Raw genomic sequence first — 24,253 nt, forward strand, 5'->3', positions numbered from 1 at the left:
CCAATCCATTTTGTGAAAACCACACATAAATAGCATTTTCCTTTTTCCACAATATTTGCGGTGCATGTTTCAGGTGATTCGCCCTGAATACGTTACTGTTCTTACTGTATATGTAAAACGCCCAGCGTAGTAAAATTACCTAATCGTGAGATTAGGTGTTTATAAAACAACCATCTACCTCTGAAAACGACGTCCCGCAAGAAATTCACAGCGGCTGTGTACCCGTACAGGTAAAAGACTGATAAGGTAGCTGTCTGGGGATGGAAGCAGAGAGGGACGAAGTGGTGGGGGGGTTAGTGGCAGAATGTGACGTGTCAGGCCGCGGGCTACAGTGGGACCTGCCACGACAACGCGCTTCTAACCCCAATTACCTGTCAGTTTTGACAGCGCATGGCTAATTAAACGTTTACTTGCCCGGTATCTCGTATAAACGCACAACGTCTCTGTTTACCTTGTAAATAAAGGAGGCTTATGTAGTCTCCTAGCGGTGCGCATCTGTTTTATACCTGTTTTTCCCTTCAAGCCAAATATTCCGTTGATACAAAGTACGTGGAACGCCTCGGCTTCACCGCGCGTTTACCTGGAAAATGCTGTAAGCGTTCTGAGTGCGTAGGACAATTTTCTTCATATTTTCCTACTGTTGTCTGCAGCAGAAACACGGAGCTGGGTTCATTAAGAGCTGTCTCTGTGCGTCGTTTCGCTCTGGGCTCCTAAGCCAGTTACGCAACCCAGCTCTTAAAAACGGCCGAATTTCAGCTTTTGCCTCACCTTTCCCATAAAGCGCCGACTTTTCTTCGAAGGCTAGAATTAGGAATACAAAGAGAAAATTACCTGTGGAAAAATGTCACTCTCTGGAGCATCGAAGTCTCTATATGCCAATCTTGTTACCTTGCTGTTCATTTTAACGGTAGAGCTTCGTCGACAGTCGGAATAAGTTGGCCAGCAATAAAGCTACGTATGAACTGTACTTTAAAATACTAATGCATAGAACAAAGCCTGCACATTACATAAATGCACACTTTTTTTTTTAAATTTCGTCTCGGACAACAAACCTAGGTTTTAACGACTATCAAAAAGCATTTGACCGCATCCGCAATAAAAAAAAATTCTCGTCAACAAAGGAAAAAAGAGGTTTCTCATGTACCTATTAAATGTACTCATAGGAAAGAAGTAGACTTCAGTTGATGCATTGTATATATATTCTATTACTTAATAAAAGAATTAAACGAGTATATACATAAAAAAGCGCACGCAAACTTAGCGGGGAAGACTATATATATATATATATATATATATATATATATATATATATATATATATATATATATATACACACTGCTGGGCACCGTAAATGCAACACCAAGAAAGACAAGAGGTAGCACAACAAAATTTATTTTGTACATAACATGTTGACCAAGTATCAAATGATTACGTTTACAGACGTCAGTGACATGCGGTTGCTGCCAGAATCAGTAGCCAGAGTAGCCGCCATTGTTGGAGATCACTGCTGCCACAAGTCTCGGCATTGAGTCAAAGAGACGTTGGATGTGTTCCTGGGGTAAAGCAGCCCAAGCAGCTTCCACACGTTGCCAAAGATTATCTGGTGTGGCAGCTGGGGACGTAATCTGGGTCACTCGTTGAGCAACCATGGACCACATGTTTTCTACCGGCGAAAGATCCGGAGAGCGAACCGGCCAGGGAAGCAATTCAATCTGGTTATTGACGAAGAACCTTTGGACAATGCGTGCCACGTGGGGTCGCGCATTATCCTGTTGAAATACGGCTGTGGCTGAGCCCTGAAGGTAAGGAAGGACAACTGGTTCCAGCACCTCGGATATGTAGCGCCGGCTATTTAAAGTACCGGCAATGCGTACTAGAGCCGTGCGAGAGTAATATCCAATACCGCCCCATACCATAATAGCGGTGCAAGACCAGTGTGGCGGTGCTTAATGCAGCTGTCCAGCATCCTCTCTCCACGGTGTCTCCACACTCGAATCCGACCATCGTGGTTCTGCTGACAGAAGCGTGCCTCGTCAGTAAAGACAACGTCATTCCATTCTGCCGTCCACATCCGTCTGTCATCACACCATTGGCGACGGAGACGTCTGTGGTTCTGCGTCAATGGTAGACGAAGCAATGGATGTCTTGCGGACAGACCACACTGCTGTAAACGGCGTCGAATTGTACGCGCAGACACTGGATCATGCGTTACAGACGCAATGTGCTGTGCTACGGTTCGGGATGTCACTGAGCGATCCGTCACTGCCATGCGCACAATTTGCCTATCAGCACGTGCGGTGGTGCACCGAGGTGAATGCGATCGACCACGTCGGTCCGTCGTACTCTCCTGCATCCAACGGTCACATATCCGCATTACAGTTGTTTGGTTTCGTCCAACACGACTAGCGATTTCTCTGTATGATAATCCAAAATCTCGGTAAGCCACTATCCTTCCTCTGTCGAACTCGGATACTTGATCAAAAGATGTTCGCTGTTGTCTACGAGGCATAACTGATCGTCTTGTGAAACAACCACAAGGTAAACACACGTGCCGAACGTACACTCGTCGAAATCGCCAAGCCTTAAATGGCGCTATGAGGTGGCGCCACAGGCGCGCGTGATGTGCGTCTGCGCTGAAATTCTAATCAGTTGCGTATTACATCGCTGCAAACCCATGGTGTAAATTTTACTTGATTCGTACGCTTCCTTCAGGGTGTTGCATTTACGGTGGCCAGCAGTATATATATATATATATATATATATATATATATATATATATATATATATATATATATATTTTGCTAATATTATTATTACTGAAACTTTTACTGCTACACATGCAACTACATTTAGAGGTACAATTTTTCTTTGCAATTCTGAAACAGAAAATCGTCCATGGAATAGAAGGTGCTGTCCAAATGAAATGATGTTAAGCTAAATTTGAAACTTGATCTGCTACCTGCCAGACACTTTATGTTGTTGGGCAAATTATCAAAGATTTTTCTTGCTAAATAATGTACTCCTTTTTGAGCAACTGACGGCTTAAATAACGGATAGGAAAGGTCATTTTTCCCTATAGTGTTGTATGTGTGAACATCACTGTTCTTCGCGAATTGAGATAGATTATTTATAACGACTTTCATTAGCGAATATATGTACTCTGATGGTGCAGTTAAAATACCTAACTCGTTGAATAAGTGTTTACATGAGATCCTTGGCTGAACACCACTAATCATTCTCACAGCTCTCTTTTGTGCAATCAATACTTTATGTCCAGGTAGTGAGTTACCCCAAAAAACTATTCCATAAGACATTATTGAGTGGAAATAGGGAACCTACGTTAGGAGGCTGATCTGTTTATTACCATGACTAGTGGTTATACGTAGAGCGAAAGAAGCTGAAATTAATTGATTGAGAAGATCAGTAATATGCTTCTTCCAGTTCAAGTTTTCATGAATGTGAGCAACAAAAATTTGGAGAAATCTGCCCTGTTAACTGAGCCCTTTTCATATGCTACATCAACTGTCGGTATGACTCTATTCGGTGTACAGAACTGGATATAGTGAGTTTCTTCAAAATTAAGGGAGAGTCAATTTTCTGAGAAACACTTAATAATTCTTTGAAAGACATCGTTAACAATATATTGAGCTGCTTTTTCTGGACTGGGATTTATTATACCACTCGTGTCATCTGGAAAATCCACTAGTTCTGCTTGCCGAGCGTTAAGTGAGTGGTCATTCACATGAATAAGGAACAGCAAAGAACACCAAATTGAACCCTGTGGGACTCCCTTTGTCATAACTCCCCATTCACTAGAATTTACCACCCTCCCAACATTATTTGTGTTATTCAGCACAACTTTTTGCTTTCTGTTTGTTGAGTATGATTCAAATCTGCTGTGTGTATAGCCTTCAATTCCATAAAACCTGAGTTTTTCTAAGAGTGTGATATGATCCACACAGACACATGCCTTGGAAAGAACACAACAATACCAACTGGCGAAAATTTGTTACTTATGGTTTGCGCAGTTTGATGGGTAAATGTGTAGATAGCATTCTCAGTCGAGTAACCCTTCTCGAATCCGACCTGTGACATGTGAAGTAAATTAGTTTCACTTAAACGTGAGATTACTCTTAAATAGACAAATTTTTCGAATATTTTAGAAAATAAAGTCAGCAGTGACATTGGTCTATAATTATTTAAGTCACTGTTGTGGCCTTTCTTCAAATGGTTCAAATGGCTCTGAGCGCTGTGGGACAGCTGAGGTCATCAGTCGCCTAGAACTTTGAACTACTTAAACCTAACTAAACTAAGAACATCACACACATCCATGCCGACCGGCGTCCCCTTTCTTATCAAGAGGTTTGGCTGTTGCGTATTTCAATCTGTCTGGAAAAATTCCCTGTGCCAGTGAAGCATTACATATATCACTGAGGACTCCACTTTTTAAATTTGAACAACACTTCAAATTTCTGTTAGAGACTCCATCAGCACCACATGAGCTCTTCTTTATTTATGATTCCGTCATTTTCCGTGGGGGATTTTGGTGCTGTTTCTAAATGCCTAAATTTCTGTGGAATGACATTTTAACATATTTTTTGCTCCTTCAACTGAACTCTTTAACCCTATTTTTGTTAAAATAATTGAAAAGCCACGATCGCTTCAATATCCTTTACTAGATGACCGGGTTCAGCACTCTGAAGGTGCCATCATCGGTTCTGAAACGTGGATTAACATTTATAAAACCATATGGACATCATGACACATGAGGCAGACCATCTGATAAAAATCATTGTCACAACCAATAAAAAATAAAAAAAACGGCTCTAATGGTCGTCCTTTCCATAAAGTATAAATAGTCACCAGATGAAACTACCACTGTTCGCCTCTACCCTATTCCTAATAGCGATGTGACCTACTATGCTGCTACACACGAGATGGAAACTTTACAGCAGATACTAGATTGAAACAACCAAACAAAAATTCTAGCTCATTTTACCTATCTGTATCTTTTGAGAAATCTACATTAAAATCACCACAAACCACTAAATACTTCTTTTTGTCTGACAGGTAGCTCAATAATGCCTCTAGATTTTTAATGAATAGCTGAAAGTTACCTTGAGGGGATCCGTAGGTTGTTGCAATTACTATAGCTGTATATTGCAGTAACAACTCACATGCCCATGCGTCTAAGATCTGATCTACACAAAAATTATTTGTTTCAGTATTTTGGACATTGTGTCCAGTTTTAAGTAGCAACTCCTCCTTTTTCCATGTTGACTCTACATGAATAAGATATTAATATGTAATCCCTTAAATTTAACTTCTCCATTCCTGCAGTTACATGGTGTTCAGAGAGACACAAAACATCTATACCTTCAGAATTTACCCCATTTTCTAGGCATAGAAGAATCGCTTCTGTATTACTTATCAATCCTCTAATGTCCTGAAGAAAAACACAAATTTTATTTCTTTGGATACTGCTACAGACATTATGGCACTGTTCTGGTTTACTCTCTTTCAATACCCTCTGTCTGTAACCTGACTCTAACCTCAAAAGTGTGTCCCTCTGACTCCGGTAATCACAGGTATTTTGCCTTGTGTGCATGTGGCCCCCCTTACATTTTCTGCAAGATGATCAACTAATTTATCCTTCGCCGCGCGGGATTAGCCGATTGGTCTAAGGCGCTGCAGTCGTGGACTCTGCGGCTGGTCGCGGCGGAGGTTCGAATCCTCCCTCGGGCATGGGTGTGTGTGTCTGCCCTTAAGATACTTTCGGTTAAATAGCGTGTAAGCTTAGGGACTGATGACCTTTAGCAGTTAAGTCCCACAAGATTTCCCACACATTTGAACATTTAATCTATTCTTCCCCCTCCTATTCTGGTGCAGGCCGTGACTTACATTACTAGCCTCCATGGTCACCGTATGTGACTGTATGTGATTATTTCTTGTCAGCGTTTATAAAAGACTCTGTTTATGCATCTCCGTTACCAGCAACAGTGAATGAATTGAGACATCGCATAACAGCAGCTGTGGAAGTTATAACCCAAGACATGCTCGCTGCAGTGTGGGAACAGTTTGGATACCGCTTCGACATATGCCGTGAATATCAAGGGTGGCATATTGAACACCTATGAAAAGCTATGAAAAAAATAACTTTTTGATTTTCTCGTTCATCAAAAAACGAAATTGATTGTATATTATTTTCAGAAATATAGATGTGCAAAATCGGATGATTCTTTTTGATACACCCTTTATTTCTGACTTTCCTGTGATCTTCACTCTGCTACTCTCCCCCCTTCCTACCCCCTATTGCCTGTTGAATCAAACCCTGCCATTAGCTTCATTCATAACTAAAACTGAACTTTTGTGATCGTCCCGTTTTATTCGGTCAGCCATTGCATTTGTACGACATGACTGACTACGGGGTACAACAAAAGTACGTATCGAAACGTATATTTACTATCGTAAGGGGCGATCCAAAAGTTTCGGTTCGAAGACGTCGCTACAGAGTGAATGCAACATATCGTGAATCCGATGCTGGTACATAAGTATCGACACGTAGGCAACGGATTAGTGTAGCATTCGAGACTTTACGACGTGAGTGTGGTAAATGCAGAAACGTGAACTATGGCGATGTTATTGACAAATGCGTCCATAAAGGTCCAACGTGCTGTTATTCTTTGCCTGACTGCTGAAGAATAAACCCTGGTGGCTATCCACAGGAAAATGAAGAACGAATATGGGGCAGCAAGTGTGTCGAAAGCCATCGTTGTGGAATGGTGCACTAAGTTCCGAGAGACGCCGGTCCATTTGTGAGGTCTACCTCGTCTATTGCTGACAACAAGAAGCTACTCGAGCAACCGTCCGATAGTTATGATCTATTCCCAGACGATTTGCATACATTTAGACCCTTAAAAGAGCCCTTGAATGGTCGATAATTCTGGTCGCACTTGGAACGTCAGCATATACTTACGGACCACTTTACGCAGCAGGAACCGTGTTTTACCAAACAGGTATCTTCAACCAGTGCTCACGTGATTTTCCCTGATTGGCTTTACTGATTCTGGACTGTATGGCCATCGAGCAGAAACATTTGATCGGTGCTTATAGAATGAAAGGCAGTCCGGTGCATTTGGCTTTATCAAATTCTCCCACGAGTGAAAGACAATGGAGACACCCCATATCTATTGTATAGCCTTCATCTGACATCGGTTTCTGATAAAGAATTTCATTGAAGTATTCTGGGCACTTTTATTACACTGCCAAATTCAGTGCAATGAGACGTTACGGTCCAAACTACTGGTACGAGATTTCTTACCATGTTTGTTGCCCTACTCCCACTGGTGAACTTAGAGTCGTACATTGCGCGGCAGTAAAGAGAAATTCTTATTTAAATGACAGAATCATAAAAACGTTATACTGCAAAAAAAAAAAAAAAATGATATAGCAATGACCTGTTTCGTTACAGTATCGTGCATGAGACTATCTTGGAAGTGTCGGATGTGACCTTGGGAGTTAATATTCTATACTGCTTCAGTATTTTGTCATTAAGTGTACATACAGTCGTCTAACATTGCTTCCCTCATTGTCAGCAATCACTAGACCAGTAATTTGCGTTTGTATTTCTGTTCGTGGTACATCGATGAGAGAATGAATGTTTGACCAGTTGTTCTATCCTTCGGCATGCTCCACAATCCAACTAAATACTTAAAGCTTCATTTATGAAGTAGTTTCATCGAAACTAGATGGTACGCAATTTTTAGAACCCAACAGAAATAAAAAAATACCGCCGTCTTCAGAATCGTGTACAATTTTACAGCACTTCTCTCCATACAGAGCAGTATTCTTTAGACGTCCAACCAAAGTGTATATTTCAACTATTAAACGGGTCAGTGGAAGAAGCTGTAAAGTCGCAATTTACGAAAGATTACAGGGTTCACATTATCTGTCATATATTCCAAAGCACGATATTCTGGTAATAAACACTTAAATACGCAACGTTGGGATGCATTGCTTACTACAATAAATGATCTGTCTTATTGTGTCTAATCTATGGTTTTGTCTACGAATTAAATGAAGCATGTAATGTACAACATCTTAAAAAACCATTTAGTGGTTTGGCACCATCTTCTGACGACAACTTCAGTTATTCAGTGACACTGCATTGAATATGTCTGTTTATGTCTCGAAATACCTGAGTTTCTTTCTTTGAGCAACATAACCTTTACACTGTACCTCCAATTTCTGGCGAAACAAATCGTTTATTTTCACTTTACGCCTTCCAGAAGCATAAAACTTGTTTCCAGACATAGGAACTGTCGAAAGTACCGAGTTAAGAAAAGCTCTAACCAAGCGTAAGTTTGTAAACAAAGGTAACGCTCCGAATACAGGATTACACTGGGGAATATTTAATAGAGGCTCTAGGCGTATCTTCTAAGGCGACTGTCATCTCCCAAAATATTTACGTACAGTTTTTTTCTAAATGCAGGTTCTGTATCAACATTTGATGAAATATGAGCGAGGCCGCGTGATGTCAGATTTTTAAGGTAGCTCTTAAACAGCCCATACCGTCTACCATAGCTCATTAACTACTTGTTCGTTGAAAGTCGCTTTTTGCAAGCGAATGCGTTTGCAGTGAACTTAAGGGAAACAATAGGATAGTTTCTTCGAAAGGGACATTTCCGATATCTTTCCCCAACCCTATTCAACCTGAGTTCCAGCTCTTTCATTAATGAACTCGCTTTACACGGGACTTTGACAACTGTAGTCTTCTTTGTTTTCTGCCCTCCACGCTAAGATTCAGTGAATTGATTAAACAGAGATACAAACGGGAAAGTAAAGGGACATTTTAGTGAATTTTAAAGTTTACTCTCTAGCAAACTCTTTCGGTTCCGCATGTCATACACTGTTTGAATACATATATCCAAAAAGTCCTATGTAAATCGGAATTTCCCACTAGATGTGATTAGAGGCGGACCTACAATTACGATTACGAAAGAAGGGGGGGAGTATTTTGTTATCAGTAGAAATGCAGTAACAGCAAACAACATCTGTCAGGAGACCTCTGTGGCTTCGAAGGTGCGTTAGTCATTGGGTGTCACCAGAATAACAAACCCATCCAGTATATCTTAACCCTTCTAAAGATGCGCACGTCGACAGTGGGTAAAGTGATTCTGAGATGGAAAGGCGAAGTAGCCACCACGGCTACATCAAGACCACGTAGACCTCATCTTCTGAACAACAGGGACTGTCGAACACCGAGGTGGGAATTGCTAGTGAGTTACACAGTACTACCAATAGTCCAGATGGCATAGTGGCTGCTAGCGCAGTGAATGTACGGAGGATGTGAAAAATAATGTGGTACAACAGACGAGCACCTCTTCATACGCTGCAAATTTCTGTAGTCGATGCTAAGCGACGCCTGAAGTGGTCAAGACCATCGTCGCTGGATACTGGATGACAGGAAAGTAGTGATTTGGAGCGATGAATCAAGCTATACCTGGTGGCAATCCGACGCAAGGGTTTGGGTTTGGTGAATACCTGGAGAACATTACCTGTCTTCATACACATCGAAAACGGAGGACATGGTATTACGGTATGGTAATGTTATTCATAATTAAGGTGGGATCCGCTTATTGCGCTTGAGAAAACCCAAAAATATGAAAGTATATAACCACATTTTAAAGCGTTGCGTACTGCTGACAGTGGAGGAAAAGTTCCTCTCGCAAGAGCTTAGAACGTTATATTAGGTATTGCAGGATCTTCATAGTTTGCTTTTAAGTGACACTGGCGGCCGACATTATCATTAGGAAGATATATGGAAACTTCTTCTTCCCCATAGCATCCACTTCATCCTCCCGATTCCTGTATTTCGCCACCTTGTCATTTCAACTGGTTTGCTAAGTATGTGTATTACGTACAGATTTACGACTTATACCGACCATAACTGCGTAAAAGTAGGATTTGAAACCTAAATTGACGTCTTAAACCTTTCGCAATGACTTATTAACTACGGCTGAATTCAATATAGGGACTCAGCAACAAGTGATTGATTCATACCTCTCGTGTCCTATGAAAGGTGAGGCCTAATGGTAGTCTGTTGCACGTTAATGTGTATCAAGCAAAGAATAGCCGTGAACCTTGCCATTAACTATAATCATATCACATCAGTGACTACTAATAAAGATGCTCTAGAGGGAATATTCGAGCTATCCAGCGATGCAATTATCTAAAGTTAATGCAATATTGTGACTAGTAACGGATGCCAGACCGCCAGATGCTTTGTCTGACACATTTCTTTCTTGTTCAAAATTTTTCATCCTCTCGCATTTATGTATATCGTTTTACATTTTTTCGTCTCGTGAATATCTCCACTCTAAAAGTTTTCGAATAGGTTACTGTACCCAAAAGTGTTTTCTTCATTTCTTCGTTCTCATATTCTTGCTAATACTTCTTGATTACGTAGTTTATCTGTTTCCTATATTTTATTTGTAACTCGTCTCCTGGTTTAAATTTATTCTTACATGAGTTTCCAACGAAACAGATACCCTTCCTTATATGACACTGTTCTCCGCCTGCAAAGATTGTGTATTTGCGTGAATCCAATGGAACATGTAAAACATTTGTGATCTGACAGGTTCATTTGAAGGTGGGAATCAGAATGTTTCTGTGTAAGTAAACATTAATTACCTATTTAGATAAATGTTCTGCGACATCGGTGTCATTGTGTAACTTACATGCCAAAGTGAATTGCTCATGTTAAAAGTTATACTTAAATCCTGTAGTTGAATCAAAAACACTACAATGTGCACACTATTAACACTTGTAACCGCTTTTCCTTTCTTGTATCATTCAAAACGCACCAGTAAAATATGATTATCTGTAAAAACATTACATACTGCATTAGATGGAATAATAAGTCTTTTAAATTACTGTTTAGTGACATTTTTGCGATTTTCTTTGTCAAATATCCAAGATACGAAGCATTGCAGTCTTTTCAACAAATAATGCGGTACGGTAAATCCCAGTCCGTATCCGAAAAACATCCACCTAATATCACTCGGAAACTAATACCTGTTTCAGACTCATGTTCAGTACTGATCTCACAACAGTTGCCACAATATGATCACCTTGATATAATACAGTTACGAAGCAAAAACAAATAAGTAAATAAATAAAATAAAAAAACAACACCGCTGTAAAATTTATAGAAGTGTTATACATCATTTTATCTTTAACTTCTGTAGTACACGGTATGAAATGTTTTGTAAGTCCGTTCTACACGGAGAAATTATGCTGCGAAACAACAGGAGAAGCAAATTGCTTAGAGCCAAATCAGAATGCGCTCTGTATGACGTGTTACAATTCTTTCATCAATAAAATTCTACAGTATATCTGAAACTCATTATTATTGTAATACTGCAATACGCTGTTGCGTTAGTTGCAAATGAAACGTGTAGATTGCAAGTCTCCTATGTGGAACTGAATATCAAATACACACGTAGTAACTCAGTTTTAACACCAATAATTACCGATGGAAAATTTTCTAAATTTAGTGACTACGCTGTATCATTGTGAATGGACGCAGTAACTGTATACTATTATTAGACGTGTGAGATAAAAGAAACTAATAGAAGCTGAAAATGGAATCCTTTTACTCACTTGGTCAATTCCCTTCAGTTTCCATACGTCAATAGTTCTCGAAAGGGCTGATTGCGCTTGTGTATGACAATCCGTATTAACAGAATTAGTTCTTGATCAAAATGACACGTTTTCAAATACTATCGCGAAGGAGAGAAGATGTTCCCAATAGTGATTTTTCTTCCATTGAAGTGGACGTAACAATCTAAACTGTAGGCAAAGTACAGGGTGTTTCAAAAATGACCGGTATATTTGAAACGGCAATAAAAACTAAACGAGCAGCGATAGAAATACACCATTTGTTGCAATATGCTTGGGACAACAGTACATTTTCAGGCGGACAAACTTTCGAAATTACAGTAGTTACAATTTTCAACAACAGATGGCGCTGCAAGTGATGTGAAAGATATAGAAGACAATGCAGTCTGTGGGTGCACCATTCTGTACGTCGTCTTTCTGCTGTAAGCGTGTGCTGTTCACAACGTGCAAGTGTGCTGTAGACAACATGGTTTATTCCTTTCTGGTGTTGGAATTCCACCCCCTAGAACACAGTGTTGTTGCAACAAGACGAAGTTTTCAACGGAGGTTTAATGTAACCAAAGGACCGAAAAGCGATACAATAAAGGATCTGTTTGAAAAATTTCAACGGACTGGGAACGTGACGGATGAACGTGCTGGAAAGGTAGGGCGACCGCGTACGGCAACCACAGAGGGCAACGCGCAGCTAGTGCAGCAGGTGATCCAACAGCGGCCTCGGGTTTCCGTTCGCCGTATTGCAGCTGCGGTCCAAATGACGCCAACGTCGACGTATCGTCTCATGCGCCAGAGTTTACACCTCTATCTATACAAAATTCAAACGCGGCTACCCCTCAGCGCCGCTACCATTGCTGCACGAGAGACATTCGCTAACGATATAGTGCACAGGATTGATGACGGCGATATGCATGTGGGCAGCATTTGGTTTACTGACGAAGCTTATTTTTACCTGGACGGCTTCGTCAATAAACAGAACTGCCGCATATGGGGAACCGAAAAGCCCCATGTTGCAGTACCATCGTCCCTGCATCCTCAAAAAGTACTGGTCTGGGCCGCCATTTCCGCCAAAGGAATCATTGGCCCATTTTTCTGATCCGAAACGATTACTGCATCACGCTATCTGGACATTCTTCGTGAATTTGTGGCGGTACAAACTGCCTTAGACGACACTGCGAACACCTCGTGGTTTATGCAAGATGGTGCCCGCCCACATCGCACGGCCGACGTCTTTAATTTCCTGAATGAATATTTCGATGATCGTGTGATTGCTTTGGGCTAGAGGCGGCGTGGATTGACCTCCCTATTCGCCAGACATGAACCCCTGTGACTTCTTGCTGTGGGGACACTTGAAAGACCAGGTGTACCGCCAGAATCCAGAAACAATTGAACAGCTGAAGCAGTACATCTCATCTGCATGTGAAGCCATTCCGCCAGACACGTTGTCAAAGGTTTTGGGTAATTTCATTCTGAGACTACGCCATATTATTGCTACGCATGGTGGGTATGTGGAAAATATCGTACAATAGAGTTTCCCAGACCGCAGCGCCATCTGTTGTTGAAAATTGTAACTACTGTAATTTCGAAAGTTTGTCTGCCTGAAAATGTACTGTTGTCCCAAGCATATTGCAACAAACGGTGTATTTCTATCGCTGCTCGTTTAGTTTTTATTGCCGTTTCAAATATACCGGTCATTTTTGAAACACCCTGTATGTGACGTGTAATCAAACCTGCTACTTACAGAAATAATATTGTTCGATATTAACATTAGCCCAAATTCCGAAATTATTGCTGTAGCCAATAAGGAATTACGGATAGCAGTGGAGCGAACAGTCTTTCAAGAAAAAATAATGACAGAAATGCACGTAACGAATTCCTCGTGATACATCTTTTCTTTCTTTAACGAAAATAAAATAACAGTCTTGGAAGGCATGCTCCTCAGCAGTACACCACGAAACAGCAAACAGTCAAAATCTCACTGCTGTTTCACTGGTTTCGTTCGGAACAACAGTTTATCAATCGATTATTTCTGCAGGGCAAGTACATGTACACAGTCCGGTGACACACCATTGCTACATCAAGTTCTCAAATGCAGGTCTTTATTACTCACAGACATTTGCAGCAGAGATGGTTTCACACTCTTTTACTTGAACAATCGTTCTTGAGTCCATTTACCTGAAAGAAAGAAAAAAACCATGGTCATAAAATGAAAAGTTGCAAATCATTACGAAAAGTTGAGATACGTCCAATTTCAGCTGTTTTGCCGGCATACAAGCTGATATACCGTTGAATACGACAGTAAAAACAACGATTACACTAGTAGTAACTGACGTGGACGAGACATTCGTAGTTAACTGCCACATGAATATGATCTACCTTGCGCTCTGTCTAGGTGACCGACTTGTACTCACGATCTTTTATACTCCGGTTTGTTAGTCATGCTAGCACGTTACGAGCGGCAGTTTGGATACCATGTGAAACAGTTACTGAGACGTATTTCGTCGAAGTGGAAGTTCTGCTGCGTTTAACTGAGCGTTGTCCATCAGCACTCACTTGTGTACACCATTCCTTGGCTTAGCCATCTTTCCTTACCGTCTCCCATCCCAGCGATTCTATTGTAATCGTAATAGTTTATTTTGCTCATCACACTTCGAAGTACAAATGTTCTCAGACTGCCACAGTCTACACTTTTCCTTCAGCGATATTCTATATGAAAACGTTATGTAGAGTTGCATGTCCAGTTAACTTTTCTTTATGATGATCCTCAACCTTCTATAATTTGTTGCTTTTGTTTAGTATTTGCTCACTGAATTTTCTTTTTTTCTCTTTAAACCGCGTACCTGTTAATACAGGTATCCCAGGGGGAGTGGTAAACATTCAAGGATATGACAGCAACAATCATTTGAAGCAAAATACTTCATACACACATATGTCCTATTCCGAATGGTTTCCGGGATAGAACACATTTAATGTACGAGGGATGGAACTTTAATAGTAGCAGCTCGCACAAAATAGATACGTGTTTCAAAGTTTTACTGGCCTTCAGAGTAGTCACCAGCATTGTTTATAACCCGTTGCCAGCGATGTGGAAGTCGTAGGACACTCTTAGCAGCGCCAACTGTGTTGACAGTTCGAGCGGCGCGCTCTATTGCCCGACGAATTTGTACCAGTTCTAAAGCGAATGACGTGAAGTGCTTCCTTCAGTTTAGAAATCGAGTTGAACTTACGAGGGCCGGCCGCAGTGGCCAAGAGGTTCTAGGCGCTTCAGTCCGGAACCGCGCGACTGCTACGGTCGCAGGTTCGAATCCTGCCTCGGGCATGGATGTGTGTGATGTCCTTAGGTTAGTTGGGTTTAAGTAGTTCTAAGTTCTAGGGGACTGATGACCTCCGATGTTAAGTCCCATAGTGCTCAGAACCATTTGAACCATTTTTGAACTTACGAGGGCTTAAATCAGGGGAGTGCAGTAGGTGGTATAACATTTAGCTGCCCCATCAGTCAAACAAATCACTAACGGCTTGCACTGTACGTGCTTGAGCATTGTGCTGCAAAATTATGGTCAGGTACTGCAGAAAGTGTCATCACTTCTGTCTCTATGCTGATCGTTTTTGGAACACATCCTACCACCAGCTTGGAGACAGAAATGATGACAAATGATGGTTGCTGTCACAACTCCGAATATGGACCATTCCTCAGCGGTATACGCTTTTCTCGCTAGATGTAATTGTTTGAGATAGAGTAAAAAAAAAAAAAAATATGGTATGCGTGATAACAAGTGCGATGAAAACAAACCAATTCGACAGTCATTGAATGACCATTTCTAAAAATAACATTCGAAAAACGAAGCACATAACATTCCAATTTGCAAAATAATGTATTCTGTTCTTGGTGTGGACTTCTCTCTGAAGACTGGTTTGGTGCATGTCTCCACGCCTGTGCCAGCGTCCAATGCCTTAGTCAAGTAGTGCTGAAAGTTTCTTTCCTCCCGATTCGAATCAGTACCACAACATCTGTTATCATATGCACCCACCGGATGTACAGAGTTCCTCAGTAGTACCACATATCAAAAAATTCTGTTCTTGTCCGCACTGTTTATCGTCCATGTTTCCTCTCCAAATATGTCTTCACTTGACAGAAATAACATCTGAGAAGACTTTCTAACACTTTAATTTTTATTTCGTTTAACATATTACTCCTTTACCAGAAAAGATTTTCTTACTCTTGGAAGAATGTATTTTATATTCCTTCTATTTCTAACGGCACCAGATATTAGTCTCCACAAATAGCATAACAGAGGTACTTCTGTCAACGCCGCATTTCCTAATCCAAGCTCTCACTTCACTTAATAGCATTATATTTTCTTACTTTTATTTTGTTAATGTTAATGTACATCTTAAAATCTCATTACAACACCCCATCCTTCCGTTCACCCGGACTTAAGATTTCCTTGCACTCTCTGACAGAATTACGTCATTGTGCTTATTTCTTTGCCTGAAATGCAGTTCCAAATATCTGACTGGGTCTACGATACTAATGAATAATATTAGTGAACATCAGATGTTTCTCATTATTCCCATATCAAATACACATTACTGGATGTAATAACGACGTTTTATTTCAAATTAATTCTCCATTTTGTGACAGTTGTTCGGTGCCACGGTTGAGTTGTAAGTATGAGATAGTAAGAAGAAACGTATGCACTAATATCGACTGGCGGTCCCATCACCAAAAACCTGGAGCTAAAGTCATAAGGTTCATAATGCAACTACACTATAGGATATTAAAATTGCTACACCAAGAAGAAATGAAGATGATAAACGGGTATTCATTGGACAAATATATTATACTAGAACTGACATGTGATTATATTTTCACGCAATTTGGGCGCATAGACCACAGTTCATCAAGAGTGTATTGTGACGAGCCAGTTGCTCGGCCACCATTAACCAGACGTTTAAATTTGGTGAGAGATCTGGAGTATATACTGGCGAGGGCAGCAGTCGAACATTTTCTGTATCCAGAAAGGCCCGTACACGGTCGTGCATTATCCTGCTGAAATGTAGGGTTTCGCAGGGATCGAATGAAGGGTAGAGCCACGGGTCGTAACACATCTCACGTGTAACGTCCACTGTTCAAAGTGACGTCAATGCGAACAAGAGGTGACCGAGACGTGTAACCAATGGCACCCCATACCATCACGTCGGGTGATACGCCAGTATGGCGATGACGAATACACGCTTCCAATGTGCGTTCACCGTTATATCGCCAAACACGGATGCGACCATCATGATGCTGTAAACAGGACCAGGATTCATCCGAAAAAATGACGTTTTGCCATTCGTGCACCCAGGTTCGTCGTTGAATACACCACCGCAGGCGCTCCTCCCTGTGATGCAGCGTCAAGGGTAACCGCAGCCATGGACTCCGAGCTGATAGTCCATGCTGCTGCAAACGTCGTCGAACTGCTCGTGCATGTGGTTGTTGTCTTACAAACGTCCCCATCTGTTGACTCAGGGGTCGATTCGTGGCTGCACGATCCGTTACAGCCATGCGGATAAGATGCCTGTAATCTCGACTGCTAGTGATACGAGGCCGTTGGGATCCAGCACGGCGTTCCGTATTACCCTCCTGAACCCACCGATTCCATTTTCTGCTAACAGTCATTGGATCTCGACCAACGCGAGCAGCAATGTCGCGATGCGATAAACCGCAATCTCGATGGGCTACAATCCGACCTTTATCAGAGTCGAAACGTGATGGTACGCATTTCTCCTCCTTACACGAGGTATCACAACAGCGTTTCACCAGGCAATGCCAGTCAACTGCTGTTTGTGTATGAGAAATCGGTTGGAAACTTTCCTCATGTCAGCACGTTGTAGGTGTCGCCACCGGCGCCAACCTCATGTGAATGCTCTGAAAAGCTAATCATTTGCATATCACCGCATCTTCTTCCTGTCGGTTAAATTTCGCGTCTGTAGCACGTCATCATCGTGGTGCAGGAATTTTAATGGCCAGTGGTGTATATTACATATACATACAGCATTCCTGATCATAATATATGCAGATTTATTTAATTCCTCCAATCCTGATAATAAGAGTGATTATTACCTTAAGATATTGCTGAGATGTATTAGTTTTCATTTTAATTCAGTCTCTTTTCTTTGTAGCCCCATTTTACGACATACCCTCCATTTAGTGCGTCGGCCTTAAACCATATTACTGTGGGGGCATGTATGCAAGCATGGTATCACTGTACTAGTCGACGTCGGAGACACCGTCTTACTGCCTCAATGACCTCTCCGTTATTCATGAATTTCTTCCCGTGAAATGGCTCATTCTTTGCGCCATACAGATGGCAGTCGGAAGATGCGAAATCCGGTTTGTACGCCGGACGAGGAAGGGGAGTCCAATGAAGTTTCGTGAGCGTCGCTCGGTTGCGCAGACATGTGTGAGGCCTTGCCTTATCGAGGACGAGGAGAATCTCGTTTACACTTTTGTGGCGATGAACACATTGAAGCCGTTTCTTCATTTTCCTGAGGGAAGCACACTACACTCCAGAACTGATCTTTGCATCACGGGGGAGGACATCAAAAACAATAACTCCTTTAGTCACAGGCTGAGGGAGTGGCTCTGAACTTTTTCTTCAGCGGAGAGCTGGTGTGACGTCACTGCATTGATACCGTTTTGTTTCCAGTTCGAACCAATGTTTCATAGATTTTGTCAATACGCGACAAAAAATCTGTCTTGATCAGCCTCGTAACAAGTAAGCAATTCCACACAGATGGTCGTTCGTTGCTCTATGATTATCTGTTAGGCTACGAGTACTCCAGCGGGCACACTCTTTTGAGTACCCCAGCTGGTGGACGAGTGTGTCAGCACTGCTAACAGTGTCGTCCAGTTGTGCTGTGAGGTGTTTGACTGGGATCCGTCAACCAATGTTCGAACATTGCAGGAGCCACAGGTTTGTGCGGTCAGACAGGTTTGCGGCAACTTGTTGCGATGTTGCCAGACGCCTCAATCTGCTTTTGTTCAGTTACAGGTCTGAGTGTACATTCCGCAAGCGGTGATGAATATCTGCGATGCTCTCGCTTTCCGCCACCATCGTTAAAGGCGCCGTTTTGAGCACTGTGTATAGGATCGCCATCTATTGGAGCTTCGTGAAACTGCTGGAGCTGAAGCGGAAATATACCGTGATGTCCCGCAACATCATGGCTGTGTGCGCCGCCATCTTGGCGGGTGACCTTGAACGAGCTCCGCTCGGCCGCCGCTAGGCCTCAGCGGATCGCGCTACGTTTTAACTGAGCGCGATCCGCAGAATTGCTCGACTTCCAGCGCCGCCATTGCGCTACTGAGCCTACTTACTTCCTGCCACACCCAGATAAGCTTATCATTACGACGTCACTGGACTGTATATCGCTCTCATGAGGCAACAGCATGCTCATTCGACTTGAGGCAGTTGAAATTTGACGAGGAGAAAAAAAGGTATTGCATTACTTATTGAACGCCTGACGTGTTACTTAGATTCTCGTTGTTGAAAAAAAAAAAAAACTGCGATTCTTCAGTTTCTCCTGGGGAGGGGATTTAAAACGACCGCCCACCCTCAGGACCTCAATTCGTCAGAGCACCTGGCGATGGCGACATGTCTGATCGGCGAAATATTGTGGCCGTTCGACACTATGGACCGGCAGTACACCCATGAACTGTTCGAGCAAGATAAAAAATCTTCATAAGCTCATAGCACAAAATATCAGCCACAGCTGGTTGTGTAGAACTGCTAAACCTGATTCATGTGATCCTTTATATTAGCCATGACAGTGAAATGGGGCATCAGATCCTCGAGCGCCATGCACTCCACCTCGCCTTCCATATATGCCTACTGTCCCCCATGTGGATCCTCTATGATCTAATTCCTTTTCCCCATCTGTTCCTTTTCCTCGAACATATCCAATTGCTCCTCACCTCCTACCGACTTGATTTCCCTTTCCCCCTCTATCCCCTGGTTGCTCCTCTCCTCTCCAACCCCCACCCGCTGTCGTGCCTTTACCATTGTGTCCCCCCTGCCCTTCACCTTTACACAATTCATCTCCTTTCCCAAGGTGGCTTCCGTCAACTCCCCCTCCCAAATGCTGCCCTCTCTCTCTCCATTTATCCCTCCTATCAACTCTGATCCTCACCTTCCCCAACCCCCGTGCCCATCCCCATTCCATCCTGTTTTTATCCCGCCTACACTCTCTTTGACTCCTTTCTCTCCCCCAAGTCCTTATATTTCCCCTCCACTGCCTTCCCCACTCCTTCTCATGTCTGCCCTGCCTCCTCCACCTTTTCTGTGTCGTCTTCCTCCATCGGCTCGCCACTTTTTTTGCTTTTCCTCTCCTCCCCCCTTTTTCCCCATCATCTGTCTGGTGCCCCCCTCCCCCCCCCCCCCATATGCCTTCATACTCTCTAGTGTAGTGTTTCTGAGTGTTCAGTGTTGTGCATCCCCTTTTTTAAGTGTTGCGAACAGCCACCATAATGTCGCTAGATGAGTTTTCAACTGTTGCGAACAGAAACCAGACTGTCGCCGCGTTTTTTAATTGAGCCTATTTACTATGTGTTTTAATCAGCATCACCGACCCTTTCTTTTTATATGAGTATTTTCTTCGCTACTTTTTCGCCATGTTTAAGTTTCTAACCGTCACCGTTTTATCACCTGCTAATATTCTTATGATATCTCCTAATTCTTTTTTTTTAACTTTTCTGTAGGCTGCAGAGAGGAGGGGGGTAATCGAAATCCAATGAAGAAAAAAACGAAATGGTGCATGTGTTCCACTCGGTTGTATGGATGGATAATGTACAGTAAGTTGGATCGATGTGACAAATGGGCAGAATCATAGAATGTAGGTCTTGTGTCAGGATTACAACGTGTATGAATTTCTTGATGTACGAATATGGACTGCAGAGCTTGTATACCACTCGTAGCCATGCAACACGTCGGAGGAACTAGTCATAGAATATTTTAATACAGAGGGTCCAGAAGCGCTTTGTCAGTGACAATCGGTTTCCAAGCCAACAGAAGTTACTACGCTTAGTGAATGCAGCTCCATCATATGGCTCTGAGCACTATGCAACTTAAGTTCTGAGGTCGACAGTCGCCTAGAACTTAGAACTAATTAAACCTAACCAACCTAAGGACATCACACACATCCATGCCCGAGGCAGGATTCCAACCTGCGACCGTAGCGGTCGCTCGGCTCCAGACTGTAGCGCCTAGAACCTCACGGCCACTCCGGCCGGCAGCTCCATCACAAACCATCTCTAACCGACCATATACGTAGGAGGCAGCAATATACTGCTTGACTCATCGGTGAAGATATGCTCTCGAAACTTCAACAGAAGCCTGTACCGAGCTACTGAGCGTCTCTCCTGCAGAGTCTTCCACTGGAGTCTATCTATCATCTCCGTAACGCTTTCGCGATTACTAAATGATCCCGTAACGAAGCGCGTTGCTCTCCGTTGGAGTCTTCTCTATCTCTTCCATCAATCCTATCTGGTACGGATCCCACACCGGTGAGTAGTATTCAAGCAGTGGGCGAACAAGTTTACTGTAACCTACTTCCTTTGTTTTCGGATTGCATTTCCTTAGGATTTTTCCAAAGAATCTCAGTCTGGCATCCGCTTTACCGACGATTAATTTTAGATGGTCATTCCATTTTAAATCACTCCTAATGACGAGTAACGCGAAGCGAAATGTAGTGTGAGGAGGGCTATGCGAGAGGCGTACAACGAATTCGAAAGTAAAGTTCTCTGTACTGACTTGGCAGAATATCGTAAGAAATTTTGGTCTTATGTCGAAGCGGTAGGTCGATCAAAACAAACTGTCCAGACTCTTTGTGACCAAAATCGTACTGAGACAGAGGATGACAGACTAAATGCCGAAATACTAAATGTCTTTTTGCAAATCTGTTTCAAAAAAATAGTGAAAATTGCTCTTAGCACTATGGGACTTAACTTCTGAGGTCATCAGTCCCCTAGAACTTAGAACTACTTAAACATAACTAACCTAAGGACATCACACATTCATTCCCGAGGCAGGATTTGAACCTGCGACCGTAGCGGTCGCGCGGTTCTAGACTGTAGCGCCGAGAACCGCTCGGGCACCCCGGCCGGCAAAGGTGTTTCACAGAGGAAGACTACACTGTAGTTCCTTCTCTACATTGACGCAAAGGTTACAAAATGGTAGAATGGTAGATATCAACACAGATGACAGAGGGATAGAAAAACAAAATCGCTCAAAAGAAGAAAGGCCGCTGGACCTGGTGGGATACGAGTTCGGTTTTGCACAGAGTACACGAAGGAACTTGCCCCTCTTCTTGCAGCGGTGTACCGTAGGTCTCTAGAAGAGCGTAGAGTTCCGAAAGATTGGAAAAGGGCACAGGTCATCCCAGTTTTCGAAAAGGGACGTCGAACAGATGTAGAGAACTATAGACCTATATGTCTAACGTCAATCAGTTGTAGAATTTTGGAACACGTATTATGTTCGAGCATAAAGACTTTTCTGGAGACTACAAATCTACTCTGTAGGAATTAGCACGACTTTCGAAAAAGACGATCGTGTGAAACCCAGCATGCGCTATTCGTCCACGGGATTCAGAGGGCCATAGACACGGGTTCCCGTGTAGATACCGTGTTTCTAGACTTCCGCAAGGCGTTTGATACAGTTCCCCACAGTCGTTTAATGAAAAAAGTAAGAGCATATGTACTATCAGGCCAATTGTGTGATTGGATTGAAGAGTTCCTAGATAACAGAACGCAGCTTGTCATTCTCAATGGAGAGAAGTCTTCCGAAGTAAGAGTGATTTCAGGTGTGCCGCAGGGGACTGTCGTAGGACCGTTGCTATTCACAATATATATAAATGACCTTGTGGATAAATCAGAAGTTCACTGGGCCTTTTTGCGGATGATGCCGTAGTATATCGAGAGGTTGTAATAACGGAAAATTGTACTGAAATGCAGAGGATCTGCAACGAATTGACGCATGGTGCAGGGAATGGCAATTGAATCTCAATGTAGACAAGTGTAACGTGCTGCGAATACATGGAAAGAAAGATCCTTTATCATTTAGCTACAATATAGCAGGTCAGAACTGGAAGCAGTTAATTCCATAAAGTATCTGGGAGTACGCATTAGGAGTGATTTAAAATGGAATGATCATATAAAGGTGATCGTCGGTAAAGCAGTTGCCAGACAGATTCATTGGAAGAATCCTAAGGGAATGCAATCCGAAAACAAAGGAAGTGGGTTACAGTACACTTGTTCGCCCACTGCTTTAATACTGCTCACTAGTGTGGGATTCGTATCAGATAGGGTTGATAGAAGAGATACAGAAGATCCAATGGAGAGCAGCGCGCTTCGTTAAAGGATCGTTTAGTAACCCCGAAAGCGTCACGGGGATGATAGATAGACTCCAGTGGAAGACTCTGCAAGAGAGACGCTCAGTAGCTCGGTACGGGCTTTTGTTGAAGTTTCGAGAGCATACCTTCACCGAGGAGTCATGCAGTATATTGCTCCCTCCTACGTATACTTCGCGAGGAGACCATGAGAATAAAATGAGAGAGATTAGAGCCCACACAAAGGCATTCCGACAATCTTTCTTTCCACGAACAATACGAGACTGGAATAGAAGGGAGAACCGATAGAGGTACTCAAGGTACCCTGCGCCACACACCGTCAGGGTGGATGTAGATATAGACGCACTTCGGAAATGACCATCACCCAATGAAGCATATAAACATACACGTTCTCATTTAGCCAAACAACATTGGCTGCACCTGACTGAGGCTTGTAGTGTGGTCCAAGAGACCTTTTCAAATAATGCAAGGTGGCGACTGCAATTAAGGCCAAATGCGTCGTTTAGCCCACAGTGTGTGAAGGTGTTGCTCAGGCCGAAATGTGTTGCAGACGTTTTGGGCGTGATTTAGTGTAATAAGCTCCTCAGCTTACAGTAACCATGAGCCATTCTTTTCTTATTTCAAGAAAGTGACAAAGTATTGTCCTTTGTCATCTTCATGATAAGGATGCTGTGTACCCTCCCTATATTCAGACTGAGATTTCTCTTATTCGTAGGGCTATAAGTACACATTGCTGGCTTGAGTAACACACTGACACCACACTTTGACCCCCCACCCCCCGAGTACACTTTAACTTAATCCTACAGAAAGTGTCTGGGCGTATATAGAACATCGGGTGAAGCGTATAATGAACGTCCCCGAAAATTGGTGTCTCTCTACAGAATCTGATCATCATTGAGTGGCTCCAGTTAATATGTCATTTCTGATGAAACTTTTGCACTCTCTCGCCCAAACAGGGCTAACGATAGAACCAATGGTACACTGTATTAGCGATATGTTTCCTGGGAGCGACTAATTATTAGCTTCCCGTCCTCAGGCCTAATATTGATTAATCTCATTGTATGACACCAGTTTTCCAGTTTTGCATACACGAATAAATGATTATAAAAAGGGGTTTATAGAAATGCCAAACGTCGTTTATGGAACACAGCTTATGCGAGGCCATCACGGCATTGGTGGGTTAATATGTATG

This window comes from Schistocerca serialis, chromosome 4 (genome assembly GCF_023864345.2).
Source record: "Schistocerca serialis cubense isolate TAMUIC-IGC-003099 chromosome 4, iqSchSeri2.2, whole genome shotgun sequence".
NCBI classification, from domain to species: Eukaryota; Metazoa; Arthropoda; class Insecta; order Orthoptera; family Acrididae; genus Schistocerca; species Schistocerca serialis.